The sequence below is a fragment of the Camelus bactrianus genome, chromosome 12 (genome assembly GCF_048773025.1).
Source record: "Camelus bactrianus isolate YW-2024 breed Bactrian camel chromosome 12, ASM4877302v1, whole genome shotgun sequence".
Lineage (NCBI taxonomy): Eukaryota > Metazoa > Chordata > Mammalia > Artiodactyla > Camelidae > Camelus > Camelus bactrianus.
The window spans coordinates 23104352-23128516 of NC_133550.1; the positions used below are offsets into that span (position 1 = coordinate 23104352).

The following is a 24165-nucleotide window of genomic DNA, read 5'->3' on the forward strand; positions in this document are numbered from 1 at the left end:
TATTTTAAAACTCAAAATGGAAAATAATAAGATGAGAGAGTGGATAATTCATAATCGGTTTTGATTTAGAGCAGTGATAATGAAAGATGAGTAAATAGTCTTAACAACAACTCCCATTAGCAAATTAAAAAAAAAATTTTCAAATCAATTGGTACATATCTGAACCAACTACAATCTCGTAGACAGCTTAAGAATACAAAAACTATCTTATCTAGACATGCAACTTAAGACAAGCTCATATTTTGATATCACTTTGAATAATTTTGATTATGTCAGCTGAAAAAGAAACAATAATAAATTCAGATTGTGTGTCTGCATCTCCTTCTCAATACAAAGCATAATCAAGGAACAGATTGGAGGCTTTAACGATTCCATTGTTTTATGACACATAAAGAACCAGAGCTTTCAGTAACTATTCACTCCTTTTACCACCTCCTTCTGGGTAGCGCTGCAGGACACCGGGATGCATCTAATGTAACAGTTGAAAAGTATTGAATCAATTCAGACTCTTATCCGAAAAATCAAGAGAAAAAAATTCTTGCCAAGTTCTCAGAAACTCCAAGCTGACAGTCTTTAAAAAACACAAAATGAACAAAGATTTATTATGAGTTGATTTCATACTGAACAATATAGATATGTTTGCAAGGCATATCCATAGTAAAAATGTTCAGAAAAAAGTGTGCAAATTGTCCAGTGCCTTTGTATAAAGCACAATTTAATTTAAATAGAAGTCAACAAGCAACAATTAGAATGTTAGCAAAGTAAGCATCAATAAATATAAGACTTTAATATCACTCTCTAAAGAGTTGATTGGTTGGTTGATTGATTCTTTACTGATTCACATATATTTCTCACTAAGATAGTATTCTATGTCTCACAGGGGAAAAATAGAGAGGGTTCTTCCTAATTTGAATTTGTTTTGCTTTGGTTGTACATGACATGGCTAAAAATTGTTTGAAATATCTTCACTTTAATAATACAAATCACTGTTAGATATTAAATAATAATTACAAAAGTATTCAAGGTGTTGTTAACATTCCATTTTTCATGGAGACTCAGTCTCCCTAATAGAAATTCTTCAGATGGCAGGGGACTAAATCAGAGATCCCAGTATAATGCCTGGCACTGGTTACCTCTGTTTTCCGTCATAAATCCTAACCAAGCATTATTGTTGGTATTTGTGGAACTGGAGAATAGATGGATAGACTGGATTGGAGCTTAATTGTGAGTCAGTTTTGTAAAAAAAAATGCTTCAAAAATGGATAATGATTTCCAATCTACCATAGACTTGTTTGGGGGGGGTCAATAATTAATGTAATTTTAACGTTTGCTCATTTTGTTACTTTTCCTGAATGACTATGTATATATAATACATGAATATACATAATGATGATATAAAATTAACCACTTAAAGCAAAAGTTGAAGTTTTATTGTTGCTATTAAAGTTGTTTAATCTTTGGTCTTTAGACCTTTTCTTTTAGAGATGTAAAAATTATTAGCATTTCCATATAAGCTTTATTTGTATTTCACAAGCAGTTTCAGAATTGGTAAGACCAATATTATTAATCCTCATTTTAAGATTAGTAACCTGAAGCTTAGACGGATTAAGCCATTTGTCTAAAATTTCAAAGGGGATAAATTCAGGTTTTCTGGTTCTTAATCAATCCAGTAGTTTTATGTTACTACCACATTAATATTTATTGACCTTTCTAACCACACAGAGATGTTTTCTTTTGATATTTCACTTTCTGTTGCCCAGTAATGTAGGTCTACCACAAATTCTATCTTATTACAGTCCTGTATGACATTTGGCTATTTTGTCTGAGAAGGCAATTCATGAAGAAAGAAGTGATTTTTCTCCTTTAGAACCAGTGCCTACTGCCTTTTTTTCTTTTTCAGATGCTCTGGATTCCCTCTGTACTACAAAGTCATGATATATAATTCAACACAGCTCAACGTAAGTGGGCGTTTCATCGCTGAGAGACCCAGAGACAAAGCGCTGGCTGCCAAACAGATGACATGCATGCATGCAAAGCCCTGAAAAAGTAATAATTTAATTGGAAAAGCCTCTGAAATATTCCTTCTTCACTTTAGTACATTTGCATCTCTTTTAAAGAGAACTGTATGTAGTCAGATTATTCTGTCATAAATTCCAAAATAGTATTTTTATCTCTTGACTCAGTCGAAACAGGTGAGGGTCTGGATGTTAACTCTCATAAATAGTTCACATATTTATTTGTTCATTATATATGCACTAATACTTTCAAAAGGAATTTGTTACAGCTTAAATAGTCAATGAGGCATTTAATATAGGGGAAATCAAGTAACCGAGCCTCGGGCTTGTCACCTATTAATTGCACAGGAAATTTAGCTACAAGCTGACAATGCAAAAAAAAAAAAAATTCCTAACATTGAACACTAAGAAAATTTTTGACTTTACAGAAAGGTCACTGGGAAAAGAATAATTTAAAAGAAAAATTTAAAAGAATATCAGATGCATTCTTCATATATAAATTCTTATATTAACTCTGGTGTTGAATTGCAGCTGTGAGAATTCATTCTATCTAAGCATGAAGCTTTCTTCTATGACAATATACGTGTAGAGTTTAGAAGTCTGGAAGATCTGGAGGAACGGTAACTCTACCGATCCCTGTTTAGCAACGTGTCTGTGGCATCAATCGTAAGAGATAATTCTAATTGTTATTCACATTATTAATTCACTATTTTTCAACTTTTCCCTAAGATCTTTGGAAACAATCAAATTCAAATAATTTTTAGTCCACATTTTTTAGTTGGCAAAAAAAGGTTGTGCAATGTTTGAAAGTGACAGAGATTGAAAGAAGGAGTAACCATCAGTGAATTCAGTTTCTACTCTGAAATATGCATGTAAAAAACAAAAAAAGAAAACATGTGAATGGCTTTGTTAGAGATACTGAAAATGAAAAACTGCTCTATGGGGTGGTGACGTGTAGGAAGAAAGGAAGGAAATACTTAAGTCTGTAGGAAACTTTATGTAAGCATTTGAGTTGTCAATACTCTCACCTCCAATCCTTATCTTTTTTTTTCAATTACTGGTAGATTTGCTCTATTCTTTCTTATGTCAATTATCAATAGTCCACATGAATTTACTGTATTTCTAACTTCCACTACAGTGCCATTGCTAAAGTAATCTCTCTTATTACCTACTAACTGGATCTTTTCCATTGACTTGTTTGCTGAATTCATCAAGCTCTAAAATCACCACATGATTCAGTTTTCCTAGTTAACTCAGTCTGTGTATAATAATTTTTACTGCCTATGTGGAATATTTAATTTCCATTCTACTTATACACATTTTTGATTTCTTTATAGCTCAAACTTAATCACTCCATTCTTAACAAAATAATAAATAAATAGGTTACTACATTTCTTTGTAATTTGTCTCATCTGCAATTATGTATTGGTCTATAAAGACTTATTACTAAATTATTTTTAAATAACTAATCACCTATATTTGACATACATGACCAAAAAATATCATTTCCCATACAAAATTAAAATACTGGGTTTTATTAACAAATTTTAAAAATACTTACTGTTACTCCAGTGATGACATTTAAATCAATATGCAAAACACTTATCACAGTGCCTAGCACAAAGTACAAAATGAATAAATGTTGGTGTACCCATTTCCCTCTTTAAATTATGCTTTACTCTGTCAACAAAACACAGTAAACAGCTATTTTGCTGTGAAACAGGTTCTAACACTCACTGGTAATTAACAAATTTGTGTGCTTCATTCTCCTTATTTTACCAATTGCTAAGCAATATGATCGTCGTTGTCTTTCTGTGTTTAGTATCTATTGCATATCTGCACTTGGCTGGGCTAATTTAATCCTCATCAACCTTCCACATGAGAAATGGCCTCCATTCCAACTTTAACACATTTACTTCTCTTTCCTTCTAAATTATAAGCTACTGAAAATTCTGCTTTGGTAATATAATCAAAGCACTATTTTCAGCACACTGACTGACACATGACTAGCTCTTTTAAAGAATTAAGTTTATATTGATACTGAGCATGTCTCAGTGGGTGACCATTTCCTAATCAGTGCTCATAAATGATTTCTTCCAAAATTTTAGTTCTGCAGTTAAGAGCTAACAATTCTATGTGTTTTGAATCACAGAGAAATAATTTCCTTTCATTGAAATCTTCTTTTTTTTCTTAAGAATGGTTCCTGAGAGACAATTTAGAGGAGCAAAGGTGGTTCATTAAGAAACATTTTTTTCTTAAACTAAGAAATTAATTACATGAAGAACATTACGTCTGAATTGAGAAGTCTACAATTAAAGGAAAAAATTAGGGCAATTTTTATGTAATTATTGAATTTTTCACCACTTGTCCTTTGAAACTTATTTTTCTCTATGGAGGTATGTCTAAATAGAAGGTCTTCAAATTGTAAAGCTCGATCATTAGAAATTCAGTTTTCACATGCAAAAATTAAGGATTAGTCACAATTTTATATGACACCTTCCAATTCTAAAATGTCGTTTTATTCTCGATAAGAGACTAGACAGACAAATTCTAAATAATCTATCTCTTAAATTACCAAAAATATTTTCTTTATTACTGCATGAAGCATCTATTTAAGCTCAATTTAAATGAAAGGAAGGCTTCACCTCAAGGCGTTAACATTTCCATAAATGAGGGCTATATTCTACTGCAATAAAAAACAAAATAATTAGATTTTTTCCTTATTTTTTGCATTTAGTAACTTCAGAATAATTACTGTGCCACAGAACTTTCTTCTTTTCTACAAAAATGATTAAAATATGTAATTTATTAAAAAGTCAACAATATTTGGCATTCATGCTCTTCTGCAAAGGTCTCATCCAAATATATCTGTGTAAACATTTGGCTATGTTTTCTCTCTTCTAGCTGAGCATTCTGGCACAAACAACTACTTCTCTCAAGATCTTTGTTTTGTTTCTGCTTAGTTCAACTCCCCTCAGGAATTTTCTATGTATTTAACATCTTGAGTAAGTTCTAAAGAAACAATGTACAATTTCAAGTCATCTTTAACAACATGATACAAACCCAGGCTCAACATGACACAATCTTTTTGGCTTGGATCTCTGCTTATCTTACAGGTCACTTATTTCTAAATATATTGTTTTATACAATTTGTCATTTAGCTGTAGAGAGGTCACAACATGGAATATCCTCACTGGTATTTTCATTACTTTTTTGTGTGTGTGGCGGGGTGGGGATTTAGCTCAGTGGTAAGGTGTATGCTCAATCCTCAGTACCTCCATTTAAAAAATAATTAAATAAACCTAATTACCTACCCCCCCAAAATTTTAAAATAAATACCTTCTTAACATTTCTACTTCCTCATTGTAATCCAATTTACTATAATGAATTAATTTTATGAGTCAAGAAGACCTTATTATCACTCTGTTAGTGACAAATATTTACCAACTGTTCACAATGTATCAGGTAATGTGCTAAATGCTGGGGATATGGACCTAAGCAGAACTCTTATTCCCATGGAGTCTGAAAATGTTGAATATGATTTAAAATAGTTTTATTATTTTCATCCCTGCTATTGACATGACTTCTACATAAGACATAATTTCTTTGTCATTAAAGCACCCACATATTTTTGCTGGACAGAATATTTGTTCAAGCTTTAAATCACCAAATGTTTTTACATCAATTTTCTAATTGATAAGGTTAGAAAAAAAACAACACTATGTTCACTCCAGTCACCTGAACTTGCCATTTACAACAAAATCCTTGTAAAAACGATCACAAAATACACTCACTGAGAGGTGGAGGTGGGAGAGAGGGGGCTGCAAACAAAGAGATATCTAAATCTTGTTAGTCAGGCACGTTCCCTAAGTCTCATAGCCAGGTTGATCTTCACTAAGATTGAAAACCACACACATAGAAAAGTTGATATTTTTGACATGCCATTCAGGTCTCCAGGCTCAGGGGTACTTTAGGTCTAGCTAAACACCACCCTATCCTTCCCAACATTTGCTTGTACAGCCTTCAGTCACATTATACTGTATCCTTCCAATAAACCCCCCCTCTTGCTGAAGCTAGTTTAAGATAGATTTTTGTCATTGAAAAAAAAAATCTATTCATCTTGCATTTGATATGGACAATTCACATAATGAATGTTCTCCTCAAAGTCTATTCATTTGAGAGTGTGACTTAAACAACAGTGTCTTAGAATTCATAAAATGTGGTAGCATTAAGTCATGTGAACACTCATTCAACACACAATTATTGAGCATCTACTATGTTCATGGCTCTGTACTAGACACTGGAAATGCAGTGCCCTTTCTATTCTTTAATCATATACAGAAGGCTCCCTTGGTAAATCTTATTTTTTCTGCTGAAGGAGAAAAAGGCTCTGAAAGAAGAATTTAAAAATCACTCATCACTAATTCATATTTTGGAGGAACTAATTTATATGAATTTACTAAAAACATTATTCATCAGACTACTCAGTGGTATTTAAGCTAGGTACATGTATTGGACATCCTGTAAAATTTATGTATTTCCTCAAATGGCATTTTGTTCTTTATTAGTCAAGTTTTTCATACTTGAGCAGTGACCATTTTGAACATAGATTATGTTTATGGATGGTTTATTTTTCAAATTAAGCTTGACTTTCTTCTAGTAAATCACAATAAAACTTAATTTGTAATTTTGTACTGCCTCCATTAGGTTCATTTTAGTTAAAATGAAAGAAAGATGAACAAACCTGGGAACACAGGGGCCCAAAATGTCACTGTTTATATATACATGCATTGACATTTGAAGAGTCCTCCAAAGTCCCAAGAAAATGTAAAATTATGGGGCTATAGAAGAGAAACTTCAACCTCTTAATCCTGAACCTAGAGTTTCAGTAACAGTATAACCTCCATCTCTCAGTTTTCCTGTTTTTAAAGTGAGGGTTTCATAATCTGCTAGAGAGGATTAAATGAGACTATGCATTTAAGCATGATAGCACAAAACACATAGTTTGTTTCTTCTTTCCTTTCAATTCGTGTTTATTAACCACCTGTCTCTTTTGAGTGTGAACCTCTGAAGTTTCCAGTCAACACCATTTATTTTATAGCTACGCTGAACAAACCATTATATAAATATTTTAAAACTACTGTAAATATCCTTTGCTTGCCTCATCTAGAAAGTTATCCTTCCCTCCCCTAATTCTGGCTTAAGCCCAATTTATATGCAGTTATCATACCTGCTTATAGCTTTACAAGTTCTATCTTTGTCCAGTGAACTTTCTGTTATCTTTTCTGATTTTGTAACAGACTGTTTTGTCCATGGCAACAGGGAATACAGTTTCCTTTGCATAGCCATTGTACACAGAAAAAGCTTAATAAGCATTTGCTGAATTAATAAATTAGTGTGTTCCCTGACCTCAACAGATTCACAATTATGAAGGCTAGTATACATACATATCTACTACATATTAACATAACATCATTCCACCAGTTGAATTGTACCCTAGTATCTAGTATATATAAATCTACTTATTCCATCTGAATATAAGCTCTTTAATGGACAGTTCCGTGTTTTTATTCATTCTGTAACCCCAAAATCTGACACCATGGTTATCACATGAGCAAGACTTACCAAATATGGTTCCTCAGTTCAAGAGAATTGGGTGCGTGTACACACACACACACATACACATAAAACGTGGGCACTTGGAGCTTGGGAAGATACTGCTACCAGCCTTGTGCTCAAAAGTTTAATTCAAAGGATTAAGATGGCAAAATGTATCACGTGATAAGAATAGTCATGCAGTCCAGATAACACTTGATCCATGACCGTTGCTTCTGTGTGTGATTAACTGAAATGCCGAAATTTTAGAAACGATCATGCTGGCAATAAACATATAAACAAGTTTCAGGCACAGTGGCATAAGGGTTTTGGCTAGTAAAAGAGATAGCAAAAGACTGGCCTGAGAAATATGGTTGATGTATCAGAAAAATAAGTTCATAGGTTAGACTGGAGGACAAAGGAAAGAGTGGCATTAATTCTAAGTTTATATACATGGCAAATGGAAGTGCCTCTTCCACTTAGAACCCATTTATCTATCTGGAGATCAATCAAAATAGATAGCATTAAAGCCAATATTCTCATACAAATATTACCATGTATGGCACTTTTATATGAATCTGTAATGACAATTAGAATTTTTAAAGTACTTAAACTATGTTACATAATTTTACTAAGTGTTTGTAAGCGTGAATAATTGTCTAAAGATATAGTGATTTAAGGATAGATAAATCTGAAAACAGAAAAGAGACCAAATGACTTGTAATCATCTTTATGTTCACTGAGACACAGCTAATACCGCTTTTAACAGACAAGGACGACATAAGGAATTTTTTCTATAAGGTAAGATTATATTCAGATTTTCCACAGTCTGAAAAATTCTTTCCGGTGGGAGTTTAAGTTCTTATTCTCTACTTGTATTACCTCTCAATATTATTTTCCAGCCAAATCCTCATATTTAACCAAGCCAGGGCCAAAACTCACATTATAGGAAGCACAAAACGAGGAAACAATAAATAAATTTTATGCTCATAATAATTTCACAGAATAAATTTCCTCAGTAGTAAGCATCTCTGAATCTTCTACTAATATTTTCCCTCCATAGATCATTATTCATCATGACTTCTAAAGCCCTTTAAAAATGTATAATAAAAGTCATTTCCTAAGTTCAAGTAAAGGGAAAAACTGTAGCTGTTTTCTTATCTATATATGCTGGAACTTGGGTGCCCTCGTATGGACCTATTTAGTTTATTACCAGTCCATACAGTTCACCTCTTGGCTGCCTGCTCACCCAGTACTTCAACAGATTTCTCCTGTTTGTCACCCTGCTTCTCATGTTGCCAACTAATATGTCATCTTCCATCTGTTTAAATTCCTATGTTCTTTCTGGCACAGCTCCGCCTCCAGATTCCCTCCCAGCCACCTACCTTGCTGCCCTTCCATCTGCTAGCATGACTAGTAACTTCTCTAACCTGTTCCCAATCTAAATTGTCTCCAATTTTCTGCTTGAGCTTCTTGATCGAAAGTTTCTCTCTTAAAGGACTGTTGGGATTGCAATAATTACTTATCATCATACAGTCTTGGAATAGAAAGGGAAGTTAAAAGCCCAAACATTCAAACATGAAACATTTAATATTTTAATTCTTCTACCCTTTAAAGTCATCTACTGGTCTCAGCTTCTTTCAATGATAATGCGCTGAAAGAACAGAGGGCATCACTAAAAGAGATCACTGATGTCTTGATATACATTCTTCAGCGCACTACTTCCATGTGGCTCAATTCTTGTTAATCTTGTGGTTAAGTGTGTTCAGTTCACTGTCCCAAAGTTTTGCATTCACCGATTACCGACAACCTTTTCCTGAACACCACATTCTCAAGACAGTTTCAATTCCATTTTTTTTAGGCTTAATGTAGCAGAAATATTTTTTACTGAGGATGTGCGTTATACTCGCCTACTGGGTATCAAAGATGCTATGTAAACAACACTAGCTTTTGACAATTACAGTTTCAGAATTCGATACTTAAGGAGTGGAAGGTAGCATTTTTCCCTTGACATTGATTTAGTTGTTTGATGAGGTAGAGGTTTATTTTCATGTAGCAGATATAACATACTACAAGTTAAAGCAGACTCGGGAAAATATTTAAAACTTTAGACCTACGTCCCTTGTCATGAGACTGAAAACTGATTGCTCACTCCCATTTCCAGAGTACACATCCTCCCTCCAACAACCACAACTCAGAAAAGAATTAAGCTTATGTTTACAGGAGGTTCACTTAGAAACTACCCTTAAATTCAAAATAACGTAGCAGTTTAATATAAAGGTAATGATTTAAAAAAACAAGACTTGATTGATTTTAAATACGAGGAATGTAATATTTCTACTGATGTTAATTAATGTTAAAGAAGACGTTGAAAAGTTTTTCATGTTTGTTTTAATATGTTTCATTATTATTTATGTATGGTAAAAACCAACAGATATGGTGATGACTATGACTATCATTGAAAATATAGCTTGTTACACTCACAGTTCCCAAGAGAAGGGGGCACATGCCTAGGGGTACACGTGGAATCATGGGAGTTGGGGACTGGTCAGGAAGCAGAGGCGGAAGGGCAACTGCGGGCAAGATCTTTTACTGTGGTTTTTCTCAGGAAGGAGGCAAGATAAAAATGGATTTAGGATTGGCTAGTCTGAATTATTTCAGGGAGCTCTGGGGCTTTGGAGTGTACCTAGTTGTCTGGTACTTGTCTCCAGGGTGATTAGGGCAGGAAGAAAGTGGCTCAGTGTAAGAACTGTAATGAAGAATGCTGAAGGCAAGGCTTTGGATGATTGGTTTGCATTTGAAAATGGCACTTAAGGGCAGGCAAGTAACCTACTAACTCCAGTGACTGGCTCACTTGGAGGGGCAGTCCCTCCAAGGTCGGCAAGGCAAAGCATTAGAATACAGAAAATAAAAGGTATGGTTAATATAATATTAAATTCAGGATTAACAGTCATTAAAAAGTAGTGTTGAGTATTCATCAGATTCAGGGTTAAAAATGTCTTTAGCATTAAATGCCTGTAGTGTGATTAAACAATGTCTGTGAGTGCCCATGTTATTGTGGTGGCTAAGGTCTTAATAACCTGCTCCCATTTGTTTATTCTCAACTACATCTATCCAACTCCTCTATTTCAGTCCTGACACTAGAATATATAGTATTAATTTTTGCTCCCATCTCTTTATACATATTCTTCACCTGGACTCCATTTAAAAATGTTCAGCATGGTTCCTCATTTTTCCTGTGACACTAAAAAAAAAACTTCAAACCAAATATTTTGCCTGATGCTGTGTTGTAGTTTTTTCCTGCATTTGAGTTACTGGTTCTATCAAAAAAAGCATAGCCCTTCATCTTTTTCTGCATCTACAGAAAGTACCTAGCAAAAGCCCTCAAGAAGATCCTTAATAAATGCTTCTTCATTGCACTGAGTTGTCCTGTAAGATTAAAGTGATTAGGAAGAAAGAAAGAAGGCGGTAAAATGTATATTTATAATCAGAGGGAATAACTTGGTGCAACATGCATGAAGCTATCTTAAAATGACACATCCCTCAAAGTCAACTCCTAACAGCATATATGAAAGGAAAATGCTCCATAAACGAATTCTTAGGGAAAATATTTGAGGAACTGATTTTATCATTTTCTCCAATGGGTGAGAAAAGAAGATGAAATCTCTTGGTATCACTCTTTGTTATAAATTCATACTTGAAAAAGTTTTTTTTATGTATTTGACAAAGCTTTTAAGTCATCAGGACTAATTACCAAAGAATCCTATGGGGAATTACCTTGTCATACAAATATAAACTTAGATTTACTCAACTTGTACATGTGTTTGAAGTTGGGAAAATGGGCATATCATCACTCATCTTTTATTTTTCTAATCTTCCAGAAATGTTGTAAATTTCTACCATCTTAGTTTATGGTTAATGTTGAATATAGTATAGACAGAGAGACAGTTTTCTTCTTAGACTTATTGTAATATATATGCAAACATCCCTTATTAATATAAGTATTTATTCCCCATAAGAAAGTTGACTGCTTACCATTTTAAAACATTCTTCTCAACTGATTTCTCATTCTACTAAGTCACCTTTAAAATTCATATTTAATAAATGACAAAACCTTACATTAGTGAGTCAAAATATCTCAGAATTCTTATAAAATGATTTTGAGGCATTAATAATATATATCAACTATGAATTAAATACATTTTTCTTTCAAAAACCTCATCTTTGATATTTCACTACTCTAGGGGTTTTACATGTCATTTCCCTTCTTTCCTTTTTATTGTTTCCTTCTGATATCTTTAGTCTTCTTTCCAACTCAACTTAATGTGGTTATTATACTTTGCCATAGTAATCATTTTCTAAACTCATTTTGGTGTTTCACTTCACATATTCTGGTTGATATTCATCTCTTGTCAGTTTCTCCCAATTGATAACCTAGAAGAATTAATTAAACTAACGTGGGAACTGGGAACTGAGCGCATCTCATTCCAGATTTTCCTCACACGACGTGGGAAATACTCTTTATCTGACCATCAAATATTCTCAATGAGATTGATTAATGGCCTGGGTTGAGACTAGAAAAATGACAGAGAGGCTCAGATAAGAACAAGTTCAGTGCTACATGGACCCCTTTGTACAGTCTCCCCATGTTGGTCCATTAATTTTACTGCTATGATTGTGTTACCTTGCTTTTCTACGAATGTCACCTCAGCCAGATCCAACGAGTAGCACTGCCATTATATTCATTATTCAGAATTTAGTATGTCATTAGGCAATAAATACGTTTAAGTTTCTGACCCCTCCATTTTTTTTTTCTCATTTGCCTTTAGATTCTATTTTATTAGTGGTGAAGGAGCCACCTCAGCCAGGAGGCATGTAAGCAGAATAGAACACCATGACTCAGCATCAGGAGACCTCTAAGAAGTACAGGCAGTTACTTCTCTCCATGTGTGTCTTCACGTACCTAACCTAGATCAGCCTGGAAGATTTAAACACATTCTCCAGTGCTGGGAGTGCACTGCCACCCCACCACCAGACAGTAGACAGGAACGCTGAGTAACAGAGTAACACCCCAGCAGAACTGAAATGCACTGTGAAATGCTTGGAAGGTATTTCTCCTGCCCTCTTAGTATCATTGCTCTATATTTCCTTTTCTCTTTTTCTTTTTTAGTAAATATTCCTTCTTTTACAAAAACGACTTGCCCTTATCTATTTCTGGTTCTTGATAATTTAGCAAACACATTAAAAAAAAGCATCAAACACTTGAGACAGTAGATAATATTATGTAATACATTATCTGCTTTATATGATATACTTGTTATATTGCATGTATTATGCTTTATAAAATATATTGTATATTTGTGTGCATACATATACATATGTGTATATATGTATGCTAATTGTATAAATTTACTGTTGAAAAACATTCTTAAAATTTTTTACTATATCTAGAGTTCCTTACTGAATGTTTTGTTAATGCTATTTCCCCACCCTAAAGAAAGGCTCAGGAATTCACATCATACTGCACATTTTTTTGCATGCTTATTAATTAATTTGTCATGATATTTAAACAAGCAGCTTTAATTCACAAAGACTGGCAAATATAATGGTATACAGAACTACATTTTTCAGTTTCTCAGGGTTTTTGTAAATTTTATTTGGCTTCTATATAGTGGATTCTACAATTGTATAAGCTTAATTTTTAAAAGAACAGGAACGAATAAAACTTTTTTGGGGGGTGGTAAATTTCAAAATATGTCATCTACGCATTCTTTTTGCATTTTGGACAGGCGGGAAAAAAACAAACCACTACAGGTAGGAGCCAAACTGTTTTGCTTCTGACAGCAAGGTCTTCCTTCAAGGACATGCTAGTCCAAATTATTTTAATTTCCTCTGTTTCATTTGTATGCAACACGGTATTTGAGTTTGAGTACCTCAGTGCTTTCCTCTTCTTCTGGGGAAACGGTGTTTTGGGTGTTTACCAACATTTTTTTTTTTTACCATACTTTGAAAATGATGACATTAAGGAAATAATCTGAGCCAAAGGAATACCACAGCCCTGCTAAAACTTCTCCACAGGAGGTAATTTTTTATTTTGATTCATCTCACTCTCAGTGCTGCCCCTCCCCAATTTGCAGGTTGCTGTCTCTCCAAGATACACACATATCTAAGCTCTGTTAGATTCTTGAAAAGCTTTTGCGGGGAAAACAAAATACACTATGGCATAATACTGTAAAAAAATAAAATAAAATAAAGTCAGCTTTCAATTAACATGACAATTGAGAACCTTGCCACCGCATCGCAATCCTGAGATGTGAGTCAACCTTACTAATACCGCATCGCCTGTATTTTAATTCAGCACATTCTCGCTTGCCATTACCTAACCTAGAGAAAAACCTCGGACTTACCGCGTATGTTGAATTATCTGTCGTTCTGGGTACAGTATTTATTGCAAATTGTCCATTTGAATGAATGCAGCGACAGTTACACCACGGTACGCCTCCCTCCTGCAGCAGAAAGCAAGTTAAAAGGACTTCAAGCTGTGCCCTCAGAGGCAGGCACAGCCGCTCCCATCCTTCAGCCAACCTTCTGGAGAGAGCAGGTTAGATGACAGAAAAGCTGGCTCTCCACCTAGCAATACTTTCAAATAAAGCATTCTGTGCTGGGAGCTGGGGGCTTTACATCCAAATTCAGCTGGCTGGAGTCAATGCTGCTTCTATGCCTGAAAATATTAAGCATTTCACTGCAGTCACGAAATGCAAGAAACTCTCTGAGGCGACTTCACAAACCCTGTCATTTCTGTTCCGAGACTAAAGAATGAGCACCGCATGCATAATTCATGCATTAAAATCTTCAATGCACTTCCTGTAGCCGCCGTTCTATCCAGTAATGGGCTATTGATCACCTCATCGCTAAGACAACTGGAGCTCCGCGATTGGTTTATTTCCACACACACACACAAAATTACAACCCGAATCACAGGCAGAAGCCTCCAACCCTGCAGCATCTACTCGGGTAAAACACTCACATAGCCGAGATGACATTTGCATACTGCAAAATGTTTAAACCGGACTCTACCGCATAAACACCACAGCATCTGTTTCCTTTTATTCAAAAGACATACTTTCTGCAGGTGTAGGCTGAATATTTTATATTATAAGTGAGATGTACAGAGTTGATTTTTTTTTTTTTTTGCCTATCATTTCTGGAAAATCAACAGGCCTAAATTGAAAATTAAGGAAAAAAAGAAAGAAAGAAACCGAAAGAATGATGTAGGGCTATAAATCATAGAGTTTCATCTGGGCTCATCTGAGTAACCTTTCTTAGAAGACTTTAACTTAAAAATAATTAATTTTTAATTTCAATAATATGGAAGAGGTTTCTTTTTTAAAAAATTATCATATTAGGTACATGTGTTCAGCACTGTTAACTATTTTGGACCATTAGCACCTGTATTCTGGGTGTGTCAGTAGTTCTGAGAGCCCTTTCTCTTAGAATTTAAGCTCCTAAGATCACGCCATGATTTCTACTAGTCTTTTTCCATTGCCTCAAAAAAGCAAGCTTTAAAACAAAATGTGCATTTTATTATGCTAATATTCATCAAGGGGAAACACAGGTAGCATTTTAAAAATATCATGCTAGCATTAGCAAAAAAATACCGTAATGGGAAATTCGTGTCAAATAGCAAGTGCATTTATATACAAGAAATATTTGCCTATTTCCCGAAGTATCTTCACTGTAAAAACTAATTAAGCTTTATTTATCCACCAAAGATGACTGAATACGATGTTATTAAGATCATTCATTAAGCCTAATGCCACGTCTTTCTACAGCCTTCTTTTATATTCACACAGGTATCACACACATACACACAAATATCATATTTCTATGTCATTACACCTGACCATTTGTAGGACCAGAGTGATACCTTCAAGTTCATGGCTCAGGGCCAGAATAGAGAATAATTCTCAGAGTATAACCAAGGTTTCCCATCTGATGATTACACTGCAGGGAGCAATTCACTCTTGAAGGAGGCATGATCCCAGTGATTTCAGTCAATAAAGCAGTAACAATTGATATCAGTGAGCAAGGGTACTAGGACTGTTGAGGACAATAGAGATGGAGCTCAGGGATGTTCAAGGAGATTTCTCTTCCTTCCAAGTGCATGCAAGAGCATAATCCCTGTTAAGTCACAGAGAAAATGAATGTACCTAGCTGATAAAGAAATTATGCTAAAATATCCTAATGGCAATCTGTGAAATCAACTATCCAATTACTATGTATATCTCCCATATTCCATAATGTTTTGTTCAGCCCAAGCCAGATTCTATTTGAATGTTTATACATATATATAGGTTATATAGTCAAGTAAACTTGTCGAGATACAAATTGCTGACAAAATCAAAAATAAATACAAACGTAAGCATTAGAAATTTAAGTTCTCTAAAACGGCATGATTCAATAGTGCTTAACCAGATGGATAGGAAGAGCATTATCTTAGTCCTTCTCTCCTTCCGTGGTGAGTGAGATACAATCAGTATACAAATACCCAAGACTTAAGTCTAAAATGACGAAGGCAGTTGTTCATCTACTGGGTGAATTTTCAGATTCAATTGTTTTAAAGATGGGAGGAGAGATGAGAAACACACACACACTCAAATAGCTTACCAACCCAGAACAGACCCAGATCAGACGTCAGCAGCAAAGAGTACGTGGCATGAAAAAAGCTATGGAGATAGTAAGTCCCTGAGAAATCAGCGTAGGGTCAGCAGGTAAACGTCGAATGGAAACTCCTGGGCAAAAGTAATCAATTGTATTTCCAGATAAGATAAAGCCTGAGATTGTTATAAAAACTAATTTCCTCTTTCCAAAAGTCTGCTTATGCCTGATAAACACACTTAACCAACCTTTTCAAGTGGATGGGGAGGGGAGGGCATAGCTGAGTGGCAGAGTGCTTGCCTAGTATGCATGAAGTCCTGGGTTCAATCCCCAGTACCTCCATTGAAAATAAATAAACCTAATTACCACCCCCCCAAACCAAACAAAAACCCAATCAAATGGATGGAAAACAGAGATGCCTACGTTAGATGAATTTGATCTCTTTGTAGATGTAGAGGCTTTCCAACATTTTGAATTTATAATGCATGTAAAATATGGAGTAAACTCTGTAATGTACTACAGAGTCAATAAAATGAATTATCATTTGTGAATAAATCAAAATATTTTTGTCTGCTAAATTTGCAATATCTTTTAAGATATATACCTAGTCTGACTGACTACTGTCATTTGAAAAAATGCATAATTTATATCCATTATAAGAATACATAATGCCAAGCAGAGTTAGGAAAATAATTTAGCTTGCCAAGTCTCTATATTTCTGAGCTCAAGGGATGTGGGAGCAGGCTGCATTTATTCTCCCAGATTTAAGACATTCTTTCCTCTTTTCTCACTCTGTCTTACCTATAACATAGTTGTTCCCTAATCATAACATATTCATTCAATCAAAAAGTATTTATTATGTACTTTTTACAAGAAAGGAATTGTGCTAAACACTAGGAAAATAAATATGTATAGATACCTGCCCCCAAGGTATTCATACTTTAGTGAGGAAAACAAATAAATGCATAGATGCAGAGTGATGAATCTAATCACCTCTGAGACATGCTAAGTTATGCAAATGAGATCGCTCCTAAAGCATGTTGTGCCTGTATCCTAAGGAGCTGTTAGGCAAGTGTTATATATGAGGCATAGGAGCAGAAGAAGTACTGGCATCACCAACTGCTCATGGGGCATTGGGAAATGATTCATGGAAGGAGTGATATTTAAAGAAACTTAGTGGTAAGTGGAACTAACATGGGCTTTAACATTTGATAAGTTTGAAATTAAATTCAAGCTTCCCTGAGTTTGTAACCGAACCAAAGTTGGGTCCACTTGCCCTGTGCAGGAAAGCCAAGCCACTGACATTGGGTTGTGGTGAAGGAAAAGTGCAGCATTTATTGTAAGGCAAAAAGCCAGGGAACAGCTAATGCTCAAAAAACCCAAACTCCCAGATGACTTCCAAGGAAGTATTTTTAAAGGCAAGTTGGAGAGGGGAGGCGATCAGCTCATGCACAATTCCCTGGTTGATGATGAGGTAACAGGCCATATCAAATGGGTTAACATTATCAATCCTCAGGCTCCAGTAGATCTGGGGGCTATATGCTCACAGTCATCAAGTAGTTAACTACTTGTAGTTGGTGGGGGTTTTAGTATCTGTTTAAAAAACTCAGAAAATGTGTATCATACAGTTACCTTGGTACTTCAGGGAGGAACTAAAGATCTTGTGACTGCCATGTGGCTGATCTACTCTTCAAATCGTTACCAGTTCTCCTTATCCAACTGCTACTTTTGTAACTACATGTTCACATCCTTTCCATCATTAATTCTTGAGGCAGGCTTTTATAACTCTGGGGAGGCCTGGGAGACTACAGTTTTTCTACAAACAAGAGGCAGGTAGAGGACATGGCGGGAGGGACCTCTCAGGAAGGCACCATAGGATCCTGCTCTGTTACAAATGTATGTGACCTTGGACGTGCTACCCATACTCCATGAGCATGAGTTTTATCATGTAGAAATTAAGTTAAAAATCTCTCTGTCTTTTTGCAAGAATTAAATAAATGGCTTAGAGTACAATAATTAAAGTTTTCATAGTCATCCAGATGAGAGTTGAAATCCTTCTTTGATTTTCTGATCTCTAAATGGGGATTTTTATCAACATCACTATTAATAGAAAACTCAAATAATGCAATTTCTTTATGTCACTTAACACAGTTTCTGACACTGTAAGGGCTTTAGAAACATTAATTTATTTTCTCTTAAAGCTTAGTCTTGAAGAAAAGGCTTGAAAGAAAGCCATTTCTAGAAAAGAGAAAAGCATTCATTTGTAGAGAGACAGGACATCACATAACATGCCTGATAAACTGAAGTATATACCTTTTGAGAATTCTGGATACAATAGACATTTTTTTGTCAGGTCATAGGGCAAAATTACACATCTAATTAGTATAGAGCTCTTTTTAAAAACTGTTAAAATTATGATTGTATACAACACTTTTAACACTGTTAAGAAGTTTGAAGCTATTCTTCAGAGAAAGAGGTGTCTAAAGATATCACCAAGAGAGTAATATGAGTATATTTTATGGCTGGAGGATAGACTGAATGCAGTAACCAGATGAAGAGAATGTGTTTAACGGAATTCAACTGTAGTCTGCCAGAAGTGATGGGGGCCTAAATAAGGCAGAGACAGGGATACAAATACAAGGAAATATTCTATAGATATTTAAACATTAGAGCAGTAGGACTAAGTAAGTTTAAGAGATAAAGAGAAATAATGGATGACTTTTAGGACTTAGGTAACTCAGTGTCCTTCTCCTCTCCCCCCAACCAAAAAAAAAAAAAACAGAAGAAGAAGAACCACGGATATTATGAGAAGATGGCGAGACAATGAGATCTGAATATTAAATAAAACAAAGGAGAGATAAACCAGGAAGAAAGATGAAGAGTTGGTAAAGAATTGGATACTTATAGAGCTCCCAGTAGACACTTGGATAGTGAAGCTATCGCTCACTACATAGGTTTGGGAGTGGCCAGAATTGTTCAAGCTATGGAAGTCAAGGGACCAACTCAGGGTCAAAAATGTGTGATGAAATATCACATGATATCACTTACACTTGGAATCTAAAAAAAATGATACAAATTCTATTTATAAACCAAAAATAGACTCATGGACATAGAAAACAAACTGTGATTACCAAAGGAGAAAGGGCAGGGAGGGATAAAGAAAGGGCTGAATATTAACAGATACATTACTATATATAAAATAGATAAGCAAAAGGATCTACTATAAAGCACAGAGAACTATATTCAATTTCTTGTAATAACATATAATGGGAACAAATCTGAAAAGAAGATATGTCTATGTATGAATATGTATAACTGAATCCGTTTGCTGGACACCTGAAACTAACATTGTAAATCAACAACATTTCAACAAAAATTTTTAAAATGTGGAGAACGAAACCCTGAGATGTAGAAGAAAATGTGCATAAAAGCCTTACATTAACTAAATATCTTGACATCATTAATAAGTTGACTACAAAAGGGAAAACTGCTAATACATATGAAACATATACGATAAGACTAGAACACGCTTAGTTCTTTAATAAACTGATTCCACTTGATCATCACAAAGCTCTTGTGAGATAAGTAGCATTTATCTCCACTTATCAATGAAGGCTCCTACTCAAAGAAAGGTTAAGAAATTTGGCCAAGTCACAGGACCAATGAACAGGTGAGCCTTAAGTCACATCTAGGTTTTCTGAGTTCACAAGTCACACCTCTTCAGTCTCCTCAAGCTACTGAACCACTTCCCAGAACCAAGTCATAATGAAATGCTTCCTCTGCATCTCTGCTTTTTAACATCCCAGAAGATAAACAAATGGTCAGTTTTGTAATAAAGTATGCAACAAAAATTTCTAGTAATCACTATTTGTTTTAAAAGTGAAAGAAAAAAATTAAAATATGGAAAAGAAAAAGCATTTATTATTGTTCTACATACATAATATTTATGTATATATGTCTCCAAATGCACATTATGTCATTATGTCTGAACTAATTTATTATCCTTTTCTACAGGTAAGAAACAGGCTGAAATCATTTTAAGTAACATTCTCGAGGGTATATAGATATAAATAATAAAACAGAATTTAAGTTCCATATGACCAAAGCCCAGATTTATTACACCATAATATCCTTTAACAATATTTTTTAAAAATTCACCAAGAAATTAATGGAGCTACAAGTCCCATCAACACAGATGGAGCTTGTAGGCTTAATGTTGAGTAAAAATGTTCAGAAATTATACATTATTATCCCAATTATATAAAATGTAAAACCAAGCAAGATGGTATGCTATCATGTTTTGCCTAAAGATATATGTGAAAATTAAGGTGTGAGAAGTATATAAACACCAAATTCTGGATTGTAATTCCCTCTGGGGGGAGGAAGAAGGATATTATTGGGAGGAGGACACAGAGGACTTCATTTGCAGGTACTTCTATATAGTAAGCTGGTCGTGGGCATACATCTTTCAGTTAAATGAAGAAAATAGTTATGGGGAACAGATATTCTAACATGTCTCCAGATTTAGGATACCTGTACATTGTCCATGTAACATTACAGGATTCCTATTTCCATTAATATATCCAACATTTTCTCAGTATTTCAGTTAGCTCGCAGATCTCAGTGCACCCAAATGGCTTCCAAGGTCTCACATACAGGACTCAACTGTAGTTCAGTCTCCATGCAAAATGAAGCTACCAGGAATCCTGCTAATGGTTACAGGTAGAACTGAAACATACAGTTTAAAGTCTTAAGTCTATGAAGGTATAATAACTCCCAAATAATCATAATAATTCCTTTTAAATTATATTTACAATTTAGTTATTCTAAGAGAGGTAGTTTTCCTTTTCTAAAATTTTTATGTATTTATTTGTTGTTTCGCTAATTTTTAGGGGGATGGTAATTAGGCTTATTACTATCATCATTTTTTAGTGGCGGTGCTGGGGATTGAACCCAGGACATCATGACCTCATGCATGCTAAGCATGTGCTCTACTGCTGAGCTATATCCTCCCCCCTAGTTTTCCTTTTTAAGTGACTAAATGCTCTTGGAGGAAGGCATTTTTAACGTCAAGTCAGAGATGCCAGCAACTAGTCCTACCCTGTGACATTCACTGAATAGCTCTGGGTACGTGCCAGAACGCATTGCTAGATACCATTAGAAAAGAGCTTTAAAAGTTTTATCTTGCTTCTCTTCTCCAGTAACAAATTTAAATATCTGCAAAACAGTTTGGTCTAAATAAACTTCCAGACTCAAAACAATTTTGACTTCATTATGTCTCAATTTTTTTATTCAACAAAAGTCTATACACTCTTAGGTCTTTTAAGACTTTTGAGCTTTTGAAAAGACTAGTTTGACCCACAAGTAATTCCTTTAAGATGGTTTATTTGAAAAGTAAGGTTTAGTGTAAGAATTCATGAATGAATAAATGCCAACAACAATATAGATGGTAAATTCACTACGGTATTTGATTAACACATTAAAAACACAGACTCCTTTTATGGACTTTACACAGGTTTTAGTCTCATTCTCACTAAAAAGTGCTTAATTGAAAACTTCTAAATAGATGTATTTAAAAAAATCATTACCATATCATGATCTGAGTGCACAAGTATATATTGCATACATATATGTGGATGTGCATATGTTCACCAATATTTTAAAACTCTAGCAGGGGTGTACTATATTTCACATTAGTGTACATATAACATCGTACAAACTTGTTGAATTTTCACAAACTGGCACTGCTACGTCACCCACACTCATGTCAACAAACAATACATTACTTAGTAGCCCAGAGGCCCTGTGTTCCCTCTTCTGTTCTCTAACCTCCCCAAAGATGGCTGCCGTCCTGACAGCCAGCAGCCCAGATTAGTTTCACCTAACTTTTTACATAACAATTTAAAACCAATCTGTAGTGCTGTAGAATTTTCCAGATATAGAACTATTTCAGAAATAAGTTTGGACAAAAGTTTTTCCATTCTTATTTGACCTTTGGTTCAGTGTAAAATGTAACTATTATAGGTTCATTTAATAAAGCAATTTTGTATAAGTTCTTTTTTATATGAATACTTTGGAACACATTTTATTTTTCTACCAAAAACTAGGACCCATAGCAGGATATTAATGTTTCGGTAAGTTCTTTTGTAAAATATTTGTTTTTGTGGCGTTATTGCATAAGGCAATCAACTTTGCTCCTTCATAAGGAATTTTATCTTTAAACTTGCAACTGTAATTTCCTGGAAAAGATTTCATCATAGACATCTGCCCTATGAAATTACACAACGTAGCTTGAAAATATAACTAATATTTTAGTTGTAGGGAGTCAGTGTGGGGCTCTTCTAAACAAAATGATACTTCACTGAAATACACAAGAATTTAAATTAAAAAGAGATTTGATTTAAAGTAGGGATTAAAAGTCTTAATTTATAAGAATAGCATATGTTCTAGACTGACTTTTTGCTGCAAAGTTGTCAGATGCAAAACTCTTGGCTAGTATATCACCCAGGAACAATTATGCTTGAAAAACAATCTGAATGAACAATATAAGTAAAAACAGATATATGAAAAAGAGGGGCTTGGGGCATGTGAAGGTGAATGCAAAAAAACACCTGTATTTCTTCCAATACAGTTAACATTGAGATGAGCACATTTTTTTTTCAAAAATATTCATTGACATGGGAATTATTTATTGACATGAGCTATGGGTGCCAGGAATCTAATGGTCCTTGTCTTCAAGGGCTTAAAATCAGTGGTCTGTTGAAGCCAGCCCATACCAACTTATTGGAAACCACTTTAATTTCCAGGAATTTTGCAATGCAGCCGTTAAACTCAGTCATTATTAATAATTAAATGATATATAAACTTTATCCTGTCCAATTATGTAACTTGACAGATATTGTACAATAAATTTAGACTTATATCTCCAGCCAAAATTTCTTTTCTGAGCTACAGATCCATCAGCCCACTTTTGTGTTTGATGTTTATACTTGTGTATCTCAGGCTGTTCACAAATGAACTCAGATTCTTTACTCTAAATTTTTTTTTTTTCTTTTTCTCTTCTATGCTAGGGCATGGTACCATCATCCATTCATGCACAGCTTCCAGAAACTGAGATATTATCTTTTACACCTGAAAGATTAGGTATATGATTATAAACTCAGATTTTGTCTCCAGGCAAGATATCTTTTCCGAAACCCAGACACATCAACTTCATAGTTCAAATTGGCTATATCTCACTCTGAGAAAGCTGAATTCTGAATAGTTTCCCCAAATCTGGTTTTCTCCAGTCCTATCTATCCTAGTAAATGACACCATCTGCTTATGTCTAAAACCTATGGCTTCAGCCCTCCTTTCTACCTCTTAATTATATGCTGAATCCATCTCCTTTCTTCTATCTTCATTGTCAGTAATGAAGTTCAAGGTACCATCATCTCTTATTTAGGTTATTGAGGCAGCCTTATAGGTCAGCCCTTCACATCCACCCTGCTGCTGACTAATCCATACCAAATACGTAATGAGATCACCTAAAAGGATCTTTTAACAATGTCAATGTCATCATATTGTTTACTGGCATAAAATCTTCAGTGTTTTCCTGAAGTACAATTAAGATAATATCCAAAATCTTCAGCAGAGCACGTAATGTCCTCTTGGCTTCTAACCAATCCATCAGCTTCCCTGTCTTCTCTCCACCCTCACCCCCTTCATTGTATTCCAGCCACTCTGGCCATCTCCCTGTTTCTTCCTAACTTTAAGACTTTATTCTTCCTCTGTCAGGAATTCTTTTTTCCAAACATTTGCTTGGCTAACTGACCCAGCTTTCAGGCCGTGTATTCCACTTTACCCATTTGCAAACTAGGATGGTTCCTTCTGCAATTTATTCTTGTGATATTCAGTA

The 24165-nt window shown here is 34.6% G+C and overlaps 1 protein-coding gene across 5 annotated transcripts in view; it reads right to left on the reverse strand.

Annotated features, from left to right (window-relative positions):
• CNTN1 (contactin 1) overlaps positions 1 to 24165 on the reverse strand; it is a 286623-nt gene that overhangs the window by 170791 nt on the left and 91667 nt on the right. For 2 of the 5 annotated variants that reach the window (XM_045507047.2, XM_010970534.3), the window contains one exon: positions 14018 to 14116. The exons of the other annotated variants lie outside the window; for them this stretch is intronic. The gene's annotated coding sequence lies outside the window, so the exon portion shown is untranslated. The remainder of the gene's footprint in view (positions 1 to 14017; positions 14117 to 24165) is intronic. 5 annotated transcript variants of the gene reach the window in all.